A 20041-nucleotide genomic window follows, 5' to 3' on the forward strand; every position below is an offset into this window, starting at 1 on the left:
CATGGAAAGCCTGTCGGTAAGTGACACAGGGCCCCCTTTACCCTACGACCTCAAGTTGGAGGCCAAGTAAATCCCTGCACCAAGGTGCCTGTCGCGCAGTGCAGGGATGAACAGATTCTCCCATTTGTTTATGGGAACTTGTGCTAAGGCCGGGTCAATGGACAAATAGGAGTATGTGACCGCACTATGGGCCTCATTACGATGTCGATCAGAAAGCATTCTGACCGACTCGGTGTCAGAATGGTTTCTGACCAAATCAGTTTCAGGGAGTCCGACCGACCGATTACGATGTTTCCAAACACCATTCGGTCGGACTCATATTGAATTAAATGGGAGCCTGTGTTCCGACCGACAACACAGGCTCCGATTGAAGAATGTAGTGGTTGTGGAAAACCTTGCACTCAGTGTCAAGCACCCCATGGGGCCTGCCACTCTGTGCATGGTTGGAAAGAGGGGACCCATGGGTACCCCTAAGAGCTCCAAATGGAGGCCTCCAGGAGAAGGTGAGCCTGCTACAGCCCCCAAAAGTCAGACAGCTGATCCATGTCAGACAAACTTATTCGGAACAGATGTCCAAATCTGGCATCGTAATACATCAGTCAGAAGAGTGGTCCATAGAGCCGTACGAGTTGTCTTCGACTGACTCGGTTTCTCAGAATGCTGTTCGGAACCGAAGTCGGAAGAACGGAACAGTTACCTAACATCGCAATCAGTCATTCGGAAATATTTCTGTGTCGATCAGAAATGCTGGTTCAGAATCTGATTTAGACAAACTGAATGCCATTTGGAGCCTTTCTGACCGACATCGTAATCGGCCCCTATGACCAGTTGCTTTGTAATCGCGGTGTCGGGACTGCTGATCAGATGTCGGTCGCACCTGAGACCGCAATGGGTGGACATCATACTTAGGCCCTAAGTCTGCAAAGGCACTGCACACTAAACATACATAATTTACTCTTCCCACTGTTTTATACTGTTACTATTTTAACAACATTTAAAACTGTAGATTGAGGTGAACGCTGCTATAGTGGGGGAATTGCGGTTTTAGACCTTTTACATAGCGCAACCAGAGAGAGGTAGTTTTACCCTCTCTACCATAGAGTTGCGAGAGATAAGCCGGATGGTTGGCGCTTCAGTAGCTAGACACCCAGATTGTTATATGGTGGCTGCGGTGCAGGCACGCTGCTGACGCTTTAAAGGCACACCAAATGCAAGCCCTTCAGCGACCGTCCATGCCCGGCCAGGGGCCAGGAACCCTGCTCAAATTGGTTCACACCATTATAATTACTCAAAGACACAGCTGCTGATGCTTAGACCTCCCCCGGAGTCATGGTGTGCCCCCCCTGCTCAGGGTTGAAAACCAGCCAAAGATATAGAGGTATGTGCTCAGTGTGATTATGAATTGTAAGGTCACACGAGTCGGGGAAAAAACCATAAAATCCTCATAACAGGAGAAGCAACTTTGGAAGATGGGTTTGATCAATAGTCGGTCTCTTCCACGCCATGCAATCAATATTCGGACACTGCTGGTGTTATATTTCCTAACCTAGGCCTAAGTAGCAAAGCAACCTTTTACCTACATTTGTCCTATCTTGCTCTGCATAACGGTTCTAGCACTGACCTTTTTCCCAGTTATGTGCTGAATAAATGTTGATTGGTTTCCTTGAAACTAGCCTCATTTATTATGCATGATATCCTTAGTAAAATTACCAGCACATGAAGTACATAACAGGGTTAAATTCTCTGTACAAAAGTAATCACTATCTAAATTCTCGGGCGCAAGAGCTACTTTGCTTAGTTACAAATATTTATTCAAGCTCATCTACATAATCGTACTGACAACATATTGATAGTGGTAGAACCTCCGAGGCTACCTTTTGAGTACAAAAGAACCACACTTCCACTAGAACACAATACAAACTGTATAAAATGCATATCTACCTCTCACTACTTTAAAATTACCTTCACTAGTTAGTCAGAGGATATGCTTCCATGTTGACAAAGACACTGAGGTCCCTTGTGGGGTGTCCAACTTGTGACCAGGACTGGGTCCTTCATTCTCTCCCATCATATTCTTGGCTTTACACCTACATACATGCTAGGTACACTTATGTAGAGTCTGCATCATAGGAGTATGCTAAGATTACTGTTTTTATGTATGCCTGCATATATTCATTGCTTAGCAATATGGTAGAAATGTATATACTGTTTACTCTGTTTGTGCTTTTATTCTCTTACATTTACTTCTGTCTATTGATTGTCAAAGCAAACATGTTTTATCCTAGAATAGCGTTGGCTCAATAAATGCTTATTGAAAAATGTCCCCAACGTTTATTCTGTATATCTCTCCGAGACTAATTAAGCACAATTGACTGAGAGAAAAGTACTGTACTGTTTCTGCGATCCCTGAAGGGTCAAGAGTTGTCATGTTCGATGGTTGCTAGATACTATTCGCTCCTTGGTAGGGTTCCGGGGCTTATAGTGGCACTGTAAGCTAGCTGGCCTATAGGCATATCCTGTGGGGGGGCCAGAATCAGTCTAGACACCAATCCCTTAGTTTATGTTGTTCAACAAATATGCAGATCCTATATATTTTTAGGAACTACATGACATGGCAGTGCTAAAGTTGGTTTGATTCTTATTTAATGGTCAAATCTGAGTAGTTCAGTCATGCTTTCTCAGAGACCCCTACTTTTATTTACCCAGAGACGTCTGGAGTAGGAAGGAGAATCAGCCGTAGCTGAGAAGGTAAATCCTATGTATTGGATGTAGGTTTTTCAAGCTTGAAAAATTAAAGTTCCCCATACTGTGCAAAACCTTATCTCTTTTCCTTACTACTTCCTCCCACAATGTATGTCAGTGGAGACGGCAGTACAGGTTCAGGGGAACAAGGTCAGGAACTTGCTCTTAACAGTACAGAAAATTGCAGACATGCAGTTACTATGAAATAATTGCAATACGGTTTACCGACAACGGGTGGTAGTCCTAATAATTGCAATACGGCGTCCCGGCAACGGGTGGTAGTCCTACCTTCATGATTGAGGCACACGAGGCATTCAGAACAGAGGTATTTTGTTCTTGGGTCAAATTTTCACCTGCAGATGAACGCACACAGTTGTTTCATACTTACATTGAAGATGACAGGCCTGAAGAATATTTTCCATACACGGACGTAGAAGTCCCGTAATGTACCAAGAGCATATATCAATTGGTTAAAGGCGCCCACTCCACAACAAATGTGAGACTCGGTCCACTCAGCAGAGAAGGAGCAACCTGGCTGAGCCTAGCTGTGTACATACTGCATCTAGACATTGATACTTCGTCAGAATCAGAATTACATACACTTTACAAAGACATAGTGAAACTATACATAAACCTTACACAGTTCGTAATGTGAACACTTACAACTCAACCAGCGAGGATTGCTCAACCTGGTCAGCCTGAATTGACTACGACAAATATCAGCCCACAAATACTGAATGTGATTATGGGAAGAATGCCCACCAAGGGGGAACAAATGCCATTCTGGATAACACTGAAAAAAGCACAGTTTGAAGCAGTATTTCCTTATATGGGCCCATAGGAAAAGCACTGAAGACTAACCATTTGCTTTCCAATGGAAATGCCTCCTCTGAAAGAGGATTGTACCACTTGGGGTACAGTTTTTGCTGCTGTTTATATCAGAACTCATGGTACCCCTTCAATAGCAGTTATACCATATGTATTAAAACAAATGCAGAATGAGTACGGGGCAGAACCTGCCCTGGACTTGGGGATGGAACTGATGGGCAATTTTACCCAAGTATCAGCAATTATGTTAGGTAACATAAAAGGGCAGGTAGCTGTGGTGGCTATACACCAATGCAGGAGGGAAGTCACTCCTGCACAACAGGAGCTAGAACTACCTAAGATGATCGAAGAAACCTATGCTTTACTGGGTAGAGATAACTTGGGAACCATCCCTGGGAAACCACAAATAGTGGGTAATTCTGAAAAGGATAACTCAAAGCAAGCACCCGATTCTTCCAAAAAGAAAAAACTGATACACGTTCCTCTCATTCCTTTCAGAGTGCATCAAAACAAACAGAGAGGGAGGGATGGGTAGAGCACATACCAGAAGAGCAATTCAAGACATTTCTTACTTCAGACTATTTATCAAACAAGAAGATAATCCCAAAATTGAACCTCAATTTAAAAAGAAGGTAGCTGGCCTTAAAATATGACATGCCCAGGCAACTGAGGACTCTGCTACTGAGCGGGGAATGGGCTCTGATAATGCTAGATAGCACAGCATATGTAACAATAGCTTGCCAGAACCTGATGGAACTTCTGGTGACAGCAACATTGAATGAACACATCACTCTGGAGACACAGGATACAAGGGTAAGTGTCCCACATCGTTTATACAAAATTATACTCCAAATTAAGGGGACATACCCAGGAAAGTGAAAGGTCTCTTTTGGGGGAACCTGACATATGGATATGCTATCCTTTTGGCCGAAAGAGCTTAGCCGCCTGAGTTCATTATGGAGTGCCCTAAGGAGGAAGATGTAATTTTACTGGCTTTCTCTGACCTCCTTCCAGAGTCACTTACATATTTAAACATGAGGGAGTGGGTATTAGTGCTAGCTCCTCCCACACTTTAGTACAATCATGTAGGGTGGGATGCTGAGTCACTTCACCATGAAATCTCATTAAAAATACTCCTACTCCACAGAAGCAGTACCCAATAAAACATGGAACAAAGAAACAAGTCTGGGAGATCTTAGATCAACTTAAGTACCAAGGTGTGATTGAAAACTGCACCTCTTCCATGCATAATTCTTTGTTTCCCATAATGAAGCCTGACAATTCATACCATCTAATTTAGACTACAGGCATTTGAATACATGCACACACACATTTGCAGTACAAAATGCACACAGTGCCGCATTAATGAATAACATTGTGCAGAAAAAATACAAAACAACACTAGATATCTCAAATAGATTCTTCTGCCAACATATAAAACTTGGAGGCAGATATTTGACTGCATTCTCGGCCCTCGGGTCTCATGGTCAATTCTGTAGACTACCCCAAGGGTATAAGAATAGCACTGGGTTGTTCTCAGCAAGAGTAACAGAGTTACTTCAAAATTGTGATTAGGAGGTATTACCCCATGTAGATGATATTTATCTGACGGACGATGAGTTATTGGAACACTAGAAAAGGGTGAACAACATAATGCTGGGGTTCAACAAATTAGACTCCAAATTTGACTTCAAAAAATTAAAAATTGCCCACGCCAATGTCTTTTTTTTGGGATAGGAGCTATCAAGTGAAGCGATAAGCTTAGCAGCTAATTTTTTTGAAAAATGTACGCTGCTCCAAACTCCAAAAACTCATACATTTTGGATTACGCTGAATGGGTTAAACCTTTCCATGACCTAATCAGACCTGATTTTTCAGTCCAACATTGGGCACAGAAACACATAGAAATGCTCAGTTCCGTACAAGCTGGCATGATAGCCTCCAAACACTTACACACACATGTAAATAAAACTAATTTGGTGATCCGTGGAGTCGCAGGTCAATCAGGGTACACTTATATCACCTTCAATGAAGGCAAAACGGTACCCATGGTATACAAATCACATTTGTACACAAACACTGAAATGTGATTTACATCCACATTAAAGATACTGACAGCAGTACAAACTGCTGTAATGAGAGAAGAGCACTAGCACAGGGGAATTCCATAATTGTTGTGACTCCAGTACCAACCTTAGAGGCTGTTACGAAAGCAAGTGTTCCAAATGAAAAAGCACTGCATCTGCGATAGATACAATGGGCTTATTCTCTCACTGCAATAGATGTAGATTACAAATTTTATTCTACAATGAAAAAACAAGCATTCAGTATGAATACATCATGTATACTGATGGATCTGGCCAGCCTACCGTAGGTAATAAACAGCAATACAGCGCAGCATGTGCGAATTGTGAAGGGATGTTTGCGAGACGGCAAGTTCCGTCCTAGCAATACATAGACACAGTCTCTAGGAGATTGCACGGCACTGCTGGCAGAACTGAAAACCCTGATACTAGCACAAAAAAATACAGATCAGGAATTCCCAACACTCATTGTGTGTGATTTGTTTTATTCTGTCATACAATGAACACCTTCACTATTGGGGCCGGAATAGATTTAGAGATTCCAAAGGTTGCACAATAAAGTACAAGCTGCAATGGGACAGGTGGCAAAGCAGAAAAATGCTTGGCATGGGCTCATGTAATTCACACATTAAGTCATCATCGTGTTGGTGTGCACGTTGAAGGGAATTAATTGGTTGATGAAGCTGCCAAGGCAACAGTGCAAACTGCTGCCATTGCTGTAATCAGCTGTAAATGCTACGAGCAACAGCTCAGCCTTTCCAAAAGGTTTTCCACTCAAGCACTCCTACAAGGTAGATACGTAACACATTCCATATACTCAAATTCCAGAAGTTGGGGATAGAGTAAGATTAGGATTAATTCTAGCTGCACACAAGGGTATGGGTTCAGCAGAGGCAGGTATCGCTGCAACTGTTTCACTACTAAAGCTGTGTTATTGGTGGCCAGGTCTTGCTAAACACACCACGGGTTTTGTCCTCAAGTGCGACATTTGTCAGCAGATGAAAGGATCCACTGTAGCACCCCCACCTCAAACCCCACTACTGATATCAGACAGACCACTTGCATGTGTCTATTTGGACCCCTATGGCCCCTTACAATCTGACGGGGCTTACAAATACATGTTGGTGTCAGTGGATTCATGCTCTAGGTTCCCATAGGTTCGGCCTCACCGCTCTGCTGATGCCCGAACTATTATAAACGATTTGTGAGTCTTCATAGGGACATACACAATTGACACATTGCATTCTGACTGTGGCCCTGTGTTTAGCTCACAGTCTTACAAATAAGCCATGGGAAGTTTGGGTGTAGCATTGCAGTACTCCGAGGGAAATTTGATTGTGGAGAGGAAGAACCGGGACATAAAGCAAGTTTTGCCAGCTAGGGTATTAGGCTTGAGTGGCAGTTGGGTCAATCACCTACATGGGGTCCAGAGGGCATTTAATAACATGCCAAGAAAATCCTTGGGGGCAGTACTCCATATGAAGTCTTGTGTGGGATAGGAATGTGGGTTCCAGACCTCGGTTGTGGCAGCACAGTGAAGGGTGAAAAACCATTTAACGTCAATGACCATTTGGCTATTTTACAGGAACTCAATCAATTCCAAGGATTACAAAGCATTGTCCAAGGAAATCTCAGCACCACTGGAGAAATCAAAGCTGTTCTGGCAAACCTGCCTGGGTCCTAAAAGTTGGGGACCCAGTCAGAGAAAAGATTGTGGACAAAGAAGAATTTGGGCCATCTTACAGAGCACCTGTACCTGTCCTGGCTGTTGAAGGAACAAGAACAGTACTTCTTCTGCCCCTTGCCGGCTGCACGGACGAGATATTTGTCTCAATTGATCTGATCAAACCACACTATGTAGCCGATACTCAACAGTAGGCTGCATGGGCCCCTGGATAGGCACCGATCTCCTTTCGCTACCATACAGGAAGTTCAGATGAAAAGATTAACAACTTTTGAAGACTCCACTCTGCGAAGTGAAGGCGTTACCAACACAGGAATGCAACTTGTACCTGTTTAAACTGACCAACATCAAACTACAAATGACAGACAGATCTCAATTCGGCCTAATACCGACATCTATCTAAATGTGTCTCGAACTGAGGTATCTGCCAGTTCCATAAAACCTGCTGAGCGGCCAAAGATAGAACAGACTGTGTCTGGATACTTTGATGATTTCTCAACGGATCCAAGTGAACCCAATTTACTGTCAGTGTCTGTTCCCCACAAACAACAATTTTGTGATTTCTACTTTTGGCTGAAAAAGATTTACTTAATTTTTCCCTGGCTATACCTCTTGATTACAATTGGTCTACTGTTCCTAGTCCTTTGGATTGGTAAAGTGTCTGTCTTTTTCTTTCTCATGAATGGACATTATCTCCAGAACATCTCTGCAGTACAACATGTGAACTTGGTCCTGAAACTGCATGCATCATCACTCTGCAGAAGAACCTGGCCTTAGTGAACATTAAAGTAGTTCCAGTTCCTGTAGGAATAGTTTGGGACAGAGTTTCCTATGATGTGTTTGTAATGATTAATCACCAAACTCGGAGCTTATACCACCTCGGTTCAATTAACCATCAATCAGCAAAAAACGAAGGTGATCCGCTTTGTCAAACATCTTAAAGAAGTGAAAGACCGTAAATTTAATTGGACCTTGGACAAGCGACCTCTGACCGAGGTGGACTCATATAAATATCTAGGCTTCCAAATTGACCGCAACCTCAACTTTAAGACACACCTGGACCAAGGACGCATGAAATCCAAACAGCTGCAGTTCGCCTTTAAAATCTTTAAAAAACAAGCTCGCAGGCTGCTCCATGGTCATCTACTAAAGGTTATTGCAGCAAAATTCCTTCCCTCCATCTCATATGGTACAGAAATCTTGAATGGCAAAGACGCCACAGGTCTGAACCTAGCACAATCAATTCTTTTCAAGAAACGTTTTGCAATCCCCTTCCACATTCCCCAAGCTCAAATTTGGCTAGAATATGGTCTAAGAAACCCGATCCCCGATAGACAAGGTGCACTAGTCAAGTACTATTGTTATGTTATGTTATGTTATTTAAATTTATATCTTGGCGCAACAGCTATCCAACAAGGGTTTCCCGGCGCCCAACGGAGGCAACAGCAGAATGTTAGATATGGGTGTACTAATTAAAAGGCCAGGTTTTTAGGGATTTACGAAATAATGTGATATTTGTCTGAGTATGAAGGGAGAGCGGGAGAGAGTTCCAGAGAACAGGGCCCAAATAAGAAAAGGAACGGCCGCCCTGATGGGCAAGTCAAATCCTAGGCACCTGAAATTTACACTGAGTGGCAGATCGAAGGGTGCGAGAAGGTAAGTAAGGATGAACCAAATTTTGCACATACATTGGAGCTGAACCATGTTTAATTCTGAACATATAGTTCAGAGCTTTAAACTTGATTTGATTCTCAATTCTCAGCCAATGAAGATCTCTCAAAGAAGCAGAAGAAGATTCAGTTCTCGGAATCCGGCAATTGGAGGACAACACACTCGCTCATCATTGCTGGGTAGATATCGAAAACCAAGCCAGGCTTAATAATTCACTCTTCAAAGCTCTGAAGGTTTCGCTCTCTGCGCGGCAGCTAGAGGAGGCCTGGCTTACTGCTCCTACCTAATCCGGCTTTAAATCTGCGCTCAATAAATCCATAAAACTGTATTCTTTATCATTAGATAAAACAGCCCAATTAAAAAAATCGCATGCCAGGACCTTGATACAGACGTACCAGAGGCTGCATCCCCAACCTTATTTGCTAAATCATTTTCCTCATCAGAAAAAAAACTTCTTCACGCTACTAAGGCTTGGGTCATATCCATCTAAGGACCTAACCCCAAAATGGAAATACCCATGGCAATCAAAGGAATGCTGCCTATGTGGGGCAGGGGATGAGTCCTTACTGCATCTAATATGTATCTGTCCTGTCCTAGCAGAAACACGCAAAACGGTCCTTCGGGAGGTCTTCAGGAAGGAACAAATAAGTACTTGTAGAGCAGCAGTGATTCATTGTCTCGGGGGCTTATCAATCCCACTGTCCCGCAGTGCCATAAACATTTTGAAAAACATGGCAAAAGAAATGGACAAAATAGAATCTGCCAACTAACTTAAGTAGTTTTAGAACATTCAGCCCCGAAACCCTTCTATTGCACTGCTTGCATGTTTTAATACTTTTTAAAATACCGCTTCTTGCCTTCAGACTATTTTTCTATGTGCTTTTCCATATTTTTAAAAACAAAAAATGTATATTTTATGCATGTTTTACCCATGCTGGTTTTCCCACCCTTTTATGATTTTTTTAACGAAATCAAATAAAAGTATATTTGACTTGACTCGACCTATGATGTGTATGATCCTACAAAATTTTTGACAATACCTCATTTGTTCAAAATGTGTCCTAATTATATCATCACCTATAGAACTCTCTCTGATGATTGGGACATTGAAACTGTGCATGCTATGCTGTCTGATTTAGAACAATCTGCTGTATTTTCAAATGATGAATTGTATGATGGAAAATCAAATTTTGAAGCCATGTGTTGTTACAAACACCATGATCACCATTTTTTGCATAAAGCAAGTATCCTACATAATGTTTTCACTTACCATCACAGGGAACAGTGCCCAACAACACCGAAAGGTAGTTAAACAACATTTGCAATAATGTCTGCTTATTTTTCTGTGATTACGATGGCGGACGGACATTGGCACGGGGATTGTGACCTGCTGCCTATATGGCGGCAGTCCCGCAAGTGCAATCACAATGCGACCGCCACTGTGGCAGTCACATTGTGCATGTTTACCATTGTGGGGGGTGCTAAGGCTGCAGCATCCGCCGCAATGGTAAAAATGCATGTTGTGCATTTCCCTGTACTACGTGGCAGGCACCATGCCATGCCTGCCACTTCGTGCAGGAAAATGTTGGGGAGCACCATGGGTGCCCACCCAAGTGCACAACTAAAATGGCCCTGCGGAAGGGGGTACACCCCTGCCAGCCTGTGAATGGCAGTTGAACCACCATACACAGGCTGGCAAGGATGCAGCATTCTAATCTGGCAGACAGTGCCTGCTAGGCACCGCCATCATTTTGTGGATTGCCTGTATCAGACCTGTGGCAGACGGACTTTCCATCTGCCAGCAAACTGCCCACCATCCTCATCTGGCGGACGGAGAATGGCCGCATGATGGCGGTAAATCTGCCACCAGGAGGCTGCTGATGAGGGATTCACCGCTATGGTAATGACCCCCATAGTTTGTTTGGGAACAATGCTGTTTGCTACCCATGGAATCTTTACTGAACATTAGTGTTCTTTGTGCATCATGCAATAGCCATTATGCCACAGGCATTCGCCGCAGTAAGATGTGCAATGTCTGCAAAGTACATGTCTTTTCTCATAAAGTAGTGTAACTGATATGCCAAGGACCCATTGCAGAACACTTTGCTAACCATACTAAAAACTTGGCAGGTATTACATGTAACAAATGATGCTGGATAAGTACCTACCATCATACAGAGGCATATGAAACCTCGGCTATCTGAACAGTTGTAAGTCCATGGTAGACAATGCCACTGCTAATTACAGTGCTCCCTATATCATGTGCATATGACATACATTCCGAATGTTTCACAACCACAGACATGTTCAGATGCGTATCCACTACCACTTAGTTTCATATAATCTGCCACTGTGGTCATGGCTCCCCAGTCAAGCCTCTATCATGTGGTCCATCCCAGAATGGCAAAGTATTCTCCTCGACAGTCGTGAGGCTATTAGTCATGTAACAATTAAAATGTAACACTATATTTTGCTATGGTAGCTGACTTTGTTATATTTCTACACCTGCATAACTTACACACCATACTAAGCAAATTTCAGTAATACCCATGCCCCTTTAAATTTTGACCCATGGAAATTCATATATCATAAAATATGTTAATGTGTTCCTTAAGTTAGGTTAGTTCTGTACCTGTCAGTGCTGCAAAGTACCAGATATTGTTCAGACATGTTCTATACATCTCCAAGTTGGAATTGGAAAATTGAACAATAACACGTATGGGATACGTTTACGTTGAGATGTGTCAGAATCAGGTCAGCATACCATTGGATACAGTACCATGTGAGTGGGTGGGCTCCCCTCTCGGATACATTGGGCCTCTCATACAAGAGCCATATACAATGGGAGTCTCATATGTAAGGACAGCTCCAGTGGCTCTGGCCTCAAAAGCACCCCCATTAGGCCATGCAAAGGCAGCATGCAGCACCGGTTGAAAAAAAAATTATGCTTTTGTATTGTTTTATGTAAGTTAGCATTTGCTGCACCATTTTGTGTGTAGGGGCCATTTTATATTTAGATCGAAACTAATTTTGCTATTTCTGAGAAATAGCCTTCTCTAGGTTATGCTTCTTCAGAGTTGGGTTCTGCCACATTAATGAATGCACTGTTCTTATTAGCGCATACCTTTCCTTTAGATGTCAGCCTTCTGACACTTGTCTAGTGGCGGGCACAGGCAGAGTAACCATGAAAGATAGATGTGTGCCCAGCCTCGAATCGAAACTTACTCCTTTGTAATTTACTGTCCATCTGCATCCCTCTGGAAAATTCCATGGTGGGCATGTTTTAATTCGTTCTGAAATCTATATAATGTATCATTATGCTTGCTGATGTCAGACTCTCGCTGCAGCACTTTTAGCGACTGGGCAGAAAGGGCTCAGCTCTGAGCAAACTCTGGATAAACTATTATTTGTTTGTATTCTCTACTGTCTGACCAATTCTTCATTTGTATGGAAGGCTGAAAGGTGGTTGTGAGTGAACCCTAGTGACCCTAATCGGGCCACTTCCTTCAGATGGCTCCCAAACAAGGACTCCTTTGGGTGATTGGCCCTTCCCCCTCCGTGGACGGTGGGGAGGTTGAGGCTATCGTCTGGTCGGACAGACGGATCAGGGATCCCTGCACAAAGAGTTTCTGATACTTGCAGCTACCACTTATGTCTGGTCGGTCGGTGCCTCGCCCAGTGGTCATCTTGACTGGAGTCCTGAACGGCAAACCCTTAGATCTGACCGTTTGGTCTGAAGAATTGGCAGTGGAGAATAGATTTGTTTTGACCTGCATATATTAGGTGAGTTCGTTTTGGTTCTTTGTGAATATGGTACCATTTTGGTTTGTATTTGGTATGGTCTAAAGACAGTCTTTGGGACAAAAGAGATTGCAATTGTTTTGCTAGGCATAAAATAGTGAACTTGTTTTCTTTTAAAAATGCCTAGTTTTATCAAATTGTTTAATTTGTGATGTTGTTGTTGTTCTACTGATACTTGGTTGGAAGAAAATAAGCCGGCACCTCCAGAAGGCACTCCCAATTATGAATAGTACATTGTGGCACAAATATATGAGGGACAATGCTGAGTTGGATTGGCCATTGACCGGCACGTTTGATGAATAAAAGATTGAGTATTTACAAGAACAGTTGTTTAAGAAAAGAAGTAGGCAGTCTATGTTTGATTCCCTCAGAACGTGGCAAAAGGTAGCTAAGCAGGGATGAATGAAGGCAGAGAAGGAGTCCCGGAAGGGGAGAATGCAGACGTTGACTCTGAAGGCTATAGCATATGACGGGAAAAAGCAGCAGAAGGGTATTGAATGTGAAGCTAGAAGGCTTTGATTACATATTGACAAATCATATGTGGCTCAGGAGGAAGATGATACTTTTGTGGAAGAATTGTTGGATGCTCGACCCCCACGGCCATATGCCCCGCAGAGAATATATCCTACTGCTCCGGTGCCCTCACAGCCGCCCATTACAGTTGCGTCTACTGTCTCTGTCCCCGCATCCATCATTGTTACGTCAACGGTTATGGCTTTGGCTCCTCCTCCTCTTCCTTCTGTTTCTGTGCCCTCTGTGGCTACTGCGATTGTTAGTACCCCTGTCACACCTATTGTCTCAGCATCCCCTTCACCACCTCTTTCTCCTGTGACACAACCCTCAGCATCGATAGTTCCTGGTGCTTTCGTTGCTTCTCCTTCTCTGGTTTTTCATCCTCCAGTTTATTTGAGTGATGGGACGCCTGTGCGCGAGTTTGCGGATGGAGATTGGAAAAAGTTTAAGGAGCGTATGTGTCCGTATGAGCGGTCTGAAGTAGGAGATGAAGAGGAAAAGGTAGAGGCCAATCTGGCTGCACAGTGAGGTCGTAATTCCATTTATAGTGTGGAAGATGTTTGGAGTGTGATGAAAAATTATGAGCCCTTTGTGCAACAGCATGCCCTTAAGCATATGTATGTCTGCTACACTGATTAGTATTTGGGAGCAGTGTTTCAAGAATGCTGCACCACAGATTCTATCTGATATTAACCTCTTCTGTGTGTCAGACTGCCCCCGCCATCTGACGTTACGGTGGGCTTATGCGTTGGACGGCCAGGGGTCGTCCGATTTGTGCACGCGCAGAATTCGTCTGCACACCGGGGAAATGTGCGCCGCAGGGAAGCGGTTAAACATCGTGTGTATGTTAGTAATATGGAGCCTGGCCAAGTTTTTAGTATTGTTACGACATTGATTGCTTACAGGGGTAGGGTACTTGAGAAGAGTCCCACCAAAGTGTCTCGGTTTCCGATGCGAGAGGTTCATCCCAACTATCACCCCGAGGAACCAGAATTAATAGATGGCCGTGGTAATGTTACTCAGCAGCAGTGGTGGCCCGCTTTCAGGAGCAATGGGTTTATACTCTGTGGAAAAGAAGGGAATTTTTGTCTCTTAAGATTCATTTGCTTAATCCTAGGAAGAATCCCACTGCTTATTATAAATTGATACTTGTATAGCACACTACTCACCCACAAGGGTCTCAAGGCGCTTGTACGAATACCACTGTGGAACCCATCCTGGCTTTCCCTGTGAGGTGTCCACTCCTGGGCACCCCCAAGGTGGAGGCCAGGCATCCTTAGCGTTGTGGGGGCCGTTGTGGAGATTAAGCAAGCTATTGCCCAGAGTTGCAGAGTGGGACTCCATGAGTGAAATAGGCACCGAGGCGAGAATTGTCAGGTCCGTGGAATTTTTGAGCCCAAGACACACCGAGGCGGGGAATTGAACCCTGGTCCCGGGCCAGACCTCTGCATCAGGGTCTGCTGCTCTAACCATTGAGCCACACTTCTCCACAATAAAGAACTCCATTATAAACAACTGCCTGAAGCTGCTTCCTCCACGGTGATAACTCTTGCTGATATTGAAATGTTCTTTGGTTTCCTTTTTCCATTTGATATTTGGAGGCATGTCCATACTCATGATCATGTTCCAGAGCTGGGTGGTACGTGGGATCTAATTAAGGCATCGGATCAGGAAAGAAAGCCAGGTGATAAGCCTCTGGAAGCGATACTTGCTTTGCCAGGCCGCATCATTACATACATGCATTCTCTTATACCACCGAGAAAGGTGGACTGGGATAAATTGTCAGCTTGTAGACAGAAGAAAGATGAGAGTGTGTCTGATTTTTTCATTCGATTTATAGGTACATTTTTAGATTATAGTGGACAGGATTTGTCAGTCGAAGGAGGTGTTCGGTTGTTTGTCAATAGATTTGTTTCTAATTTGCTCCCCAAAAATTTTGACGCAATTACTAGCTTCTGAGAGTACCTGGTCCACCTCCTCTACCTCTGTTATTTTGAATATGGCACAATATTATGAGCATAGGGATAATGAGAAAAAGGAGAGGACAGAGAAGAGGCATAATGATTTAAAGACAAAGGTGTTATTGCAGCAGGCTTTTTGAGGGAATGGGGGAGGACGTGGTGTTCCTGCTCCTCCGCTCCAATGCACTAGTAGGCAGCCAACCACTACGCCTTTGGGTCCACATCAGTGAGCGTACTGTAAAAAGGATGGACATTAGCGTAGCAAGTGTCCTGTGCTTTTACAGAAGGTAGCGGTCCCAAGGGGACGAGGTTTTTATGGACCAGGTCGTGGAGCTGGTGGTACAGACAGAACGCAGAATGCTGTAGCCTCACAGGGTCGTTCTGATAATAATTACTTTGATGATCCTTGTGATGAACAGTATTATAATGATGAGTATGATATGGAAGAAGTGACAGGGTTGTCTTACAGTTAGGAAAGCCAGGGTCTGAGTGAGCGACCAGTTCCGATACCTGTAGACCAACGTGGTCCTTATGTAACAGCAGAACTGCAAGGTTCAACAAAGGAATTTTTGGTGGACACATGTGCGACAAAATGTTCTGTTTCTCAAAATATGGTCCCTGTGGCGGCTCTGTCTGGCCATAATAATGTGTTGGTTGGTTTCTCTAGTGTACCGGTTGTAAGCCCCATTTCAAAACCTTTCAAATTGACTATTGGACCATTCACTGTGGAATCGTTATTCTTGTTGACATCCAACTGTGGTGAGAATTTGATGGGTTTGGATTTGTTGAAGAAACTGCATGCCACAATTTATTGTTCTCCGACAGGTGTCTATATGACTATGGACCCAGATGTGGCATGCGCTAAGCAGTGTTTGTCTAAAGATGCACCCCTTCCTGTGGAGTTCAAAGATGTGCCATCCACTCTGTGTGTGACAGGTGACACAGACGTGGGATTGTTGCAAATATCTCCAGTTTCGATGCAGGTTAAGGACAGTGCTATTTTGCCTCGTATCCTCAGTATAAAATACCGCAGGCAGGAGAGCAAGCCCTATTGGAAATTATAAAGGATTTGATTCAGAAGGGAGGGGTTGAGGAGACAACTGCAAATATTTGTAATAGCCCTATTCATCCAATTCTCAAAAGACACCCTCAGGTTCCCCTGATGATCATGAAGATGATTACCATTTAGTGATTGATTTGCGCGAGGTTAATAAAATAGTAGACCCTCAGTTTCCAGTGGTCCCATCATATTACCACTCTTTTGAAAATGATTCCCTCTACTTCTAAGTTTTTCTCTGTCATTGATTTGAAAAATGCTTTCTTTAGTAGCCCTATTCACCCGGATAGTAGATACTTGTTTGATTTTACCCTAGCTGGTAGGAGTTTTCGATTCTGCCGAGCTCCTCATGGCTATACCGAAATTCTGAGTATTTATAGTCAAGCATTGAAGAGCCAATTGGATTCCCTTTCACTTCCTGTGGGTAATGTACTAGTACAATATGTTGATGACTTGCTCATCGCTTCTGACACAGAACAAGGTTGCAAAGACAACACGGTTAAATTGTTGTTGCATTTGGCCAAACATGGCCATAAGGTGTCTATTTCTAAATTTCAATATTGTCGACTGGAGGTCACCTATCTCGCTCACCTACTGTCGAAGGAGGGCAGAAGATTGACACAGGAGCACATTAGTACCCTTGTTAGAATGCCCATTCCACAAACTCAGAGAGATGTGCGCGCTTTTATAGGTATCACTTCCTATTGCAGGCAGTGGATTCCTAGTTACTCGCTATTGATCAAAGCCCTTATTTGCTCTAACACTAAAAGACGTGCATGAGCCCCTACCTTGGACGCCTGAATGTCAATAGTCTTTTGAGCAATTGAAAACTAATCTTTGTTCAGCTCTAGTACTTGGCACCCCAGACTACACTAAACCGTTTATGTTATATATCCATGAGATGGCTGGTTATGCGCTCTCTGTTTTGACACAAAGATTTGGAGATAAGTAACGGCCGGGTACTTATTTCTTGGTTGTAATTGACCCTGTCGCAAGAGCCCTCCCGAGTTGTCTAAGAGCGGTTGCGGTTGTCTCAATAAGACAATCGGCTGGACTCCTACTTGATACTGATCTCACAGTCATGGTACCCCATGCTGTGGATACACTTTTGAATAAGACCAAGACACAGCAACTTACCAGTGCACGTCTGACAGACTATGAATTAACGTTGTTTGCCAAACACATTTACGATTAAAAGGTGTGCCACTCTGAACCCGGCCACGTTACTGCCCCTCCCTTCTGAGAATAATGAGATTAATCAACATGACTGTATCTTCCGGGCGGAAGAAGAGACAACAGGACGGGTAGACTTGACTGATGTTCCCTTATCTGACCCACAAGGGGAACTATTTGTCAATGGCTCTTGTTTTAAATTACCAGATGGCACTATATCTGCTGCGTATGCTGTCACTACGCTGCATACAGTAGTTGAGACATCACAAGTTCCCTATCAGTCGGCCCAAGCTGCCGAACTTGTTGCCCTAATCCGAGCTTGCGAATTAAATGAGGGACTGGTTGTCAATATTTATACTGACAGCCAATATGCCTTCGGAGTTGCGCATAATTTTGGGCGGCCCTGGGCTGAGAGACGGTTTCTTATTTCCCATGGTACCAAAATCAAGCACGGGCACCTCATATTGTGGCTTCTGTCTGTTTTAACGGTCCCTAAGACATTGGCTATAGTGAAGTATAGTGCCCATCGGAAAGTTACTGATGATGTAAGTAGGGGAAATGCTTTTGCAGATCAGACAGCTAAGGAAACAGCTCTGACTAAAATGAAAAAAATGTTCATAGCAGGGCCCGCTAGGTGGGTACCTGAAATCACTATGCTTGAGGATACACTTGAGAACGTGAAAGAGATTCAAAGTGAAGCTACAGTAGTGGAGCTAGCAGTGTGGCAAGAAAGTACAGCACAATTGAATGATGAAGGATGTTGGATTGACAAGTCAGGAAAGCAAAGATGAATGTTACCAGATGCATATGTACTCCCCGTAGTTACAATGGCTAATGGCCCTGCCCATATCAGTGCAAAGGGTATTTGCAAGCTGTTAGACCCTGTATGGCAGAATGATAATATTGCAAAAACGTCTGAACACCTAGTGAAGTACTGTATGGTGCCGATGATGCATAATCCTGGGATACCCCTACACCTCCTGGTAATTTTGCCCAACCCACTTTCCCTTTCAAAGTCCTCCAGATCAACTATATCAAATTGGAAAGGTGCAATAATTTGAAGCACGTTCCGGTGGTGGTCTGTGCATTCAGTAAATGGGTCGAGGCTTATCCCACTAAAGATAATACAGCCATTACGACTGCAAAGGTACTCCTGAAGGAGCTCTTTCCTCATTTCGGCTTGCCCTGTTTGATTTGGAGTGATAACGGAAGTCATTTCAATGCCAAGGTTATACAGCTAATTTGAACATTTCAAATATTCAGGAGACAACTTGAGTACAGTGGCCAGATGCTTTACCATTAGCACTTTTGTCAACAAGAACTACATCACATTCTAGGACAGGATTGTCACCGTATGAGGTCGTGTTTGGACGCCCGGCAAATGTCTGGGGCGTCCCGCGTTCTCGACGGTTCTCTGAAATTGAGTGCCCCTTGTTAATTGATTATCTGTGCCAGTTAATCGAAAATTTACATTCTATTCACAGCAGGTCTGTGAGTCACTGCCAGCTACACTAGAGGGGCCCAGACATGACATTCAGCCGGGTGATTTTGTCTTTGTTCTTAATTTTCAGAGGAAGAAGAGTTTGGAGCCGCCCTGGCAACCCACACCGCCATTAAAGTTTCTGGTCGAAGGAATTGGATTCAGGTCTCCCACTGTAGGAGGGTCCCCCTGCCGTTACCCTATGATCAGTGGGTCAAGGAGTGGGTAGCTGACCAGGAATGTGAACAGATTCCTCGTTTTGTTCCATTCAGCGATGCTGTCCTTACATGGATGCAAAGTGACAAGAAGAATGATGAAATCCTGAACGAGGCTGTCCCACCCGAGATAAGAGCTATTCAGGAACCCCTTTTTACTGATCCCTCTGTGCCTGGTGTCACCAGGTTAAATCTGCGACCTCGGCTGAGGAATAGTGTACAAAAGGAGAAGTCAGATTGGACTGGGATGGACTGTGCAAGTTAGGGTGTACTTTGCTGTTGTACCAACTGAATTAGTTTAGGGTACTGTGAGATTTGTGCACAGTTGTGACATTGGACAGGATAGATTGAACGTACTCCCTTGGAGGGTGTGTACATTATCCTGATAGGCATGGGATACATCAACAGCTTAGGACAGAGCAAGCTCCACCACCGGTGCGCAAGAGCGCCAACATTTTTGATTAACAATAGGAGCCTGTACCAGTGAGGCTCTGACAGACACTGGGAACTTGTTTACTTGTCTTATTGGAAATTAGCATCTTTGCTTTTATTATTCGCTATGCACCCCTTTGGTAGAACGGTTGCTGATGAAGAGCAGCCAGTCATTCCCCTTGCTCATTTACAAAAAGTTTGGTCTAGTAAGCAAAAGGTGCTCTGTGCTGTTCTTGTGTTACTATTGTTGGTGATTCTGGGCGGGGTGTCTTGGGTTTTGGAATGTGATCAGAATGCACCATCATGGACTAGATGCAAGATTGTTTGCCAAGTCTGTACAAAAAGGGCATTCCCAAGTAATGTATTCTTAGATATACATAAAAGGTTTTTTGGGGGATGT

The sequence above is a fragment of the Triturus cristatus genome, chromosome 8 (genome assembly GCF_964204655.1).
Source record: "Triturus cristatus chromosome 8, aTriCri1.1, whole genome shotgun sequence".
Lineage (NCBI taxonomy): Eukaryota > Metazoa > Chordata > Amphibia > Caudata > Salamandridae > Triturus > Triturus cristatus.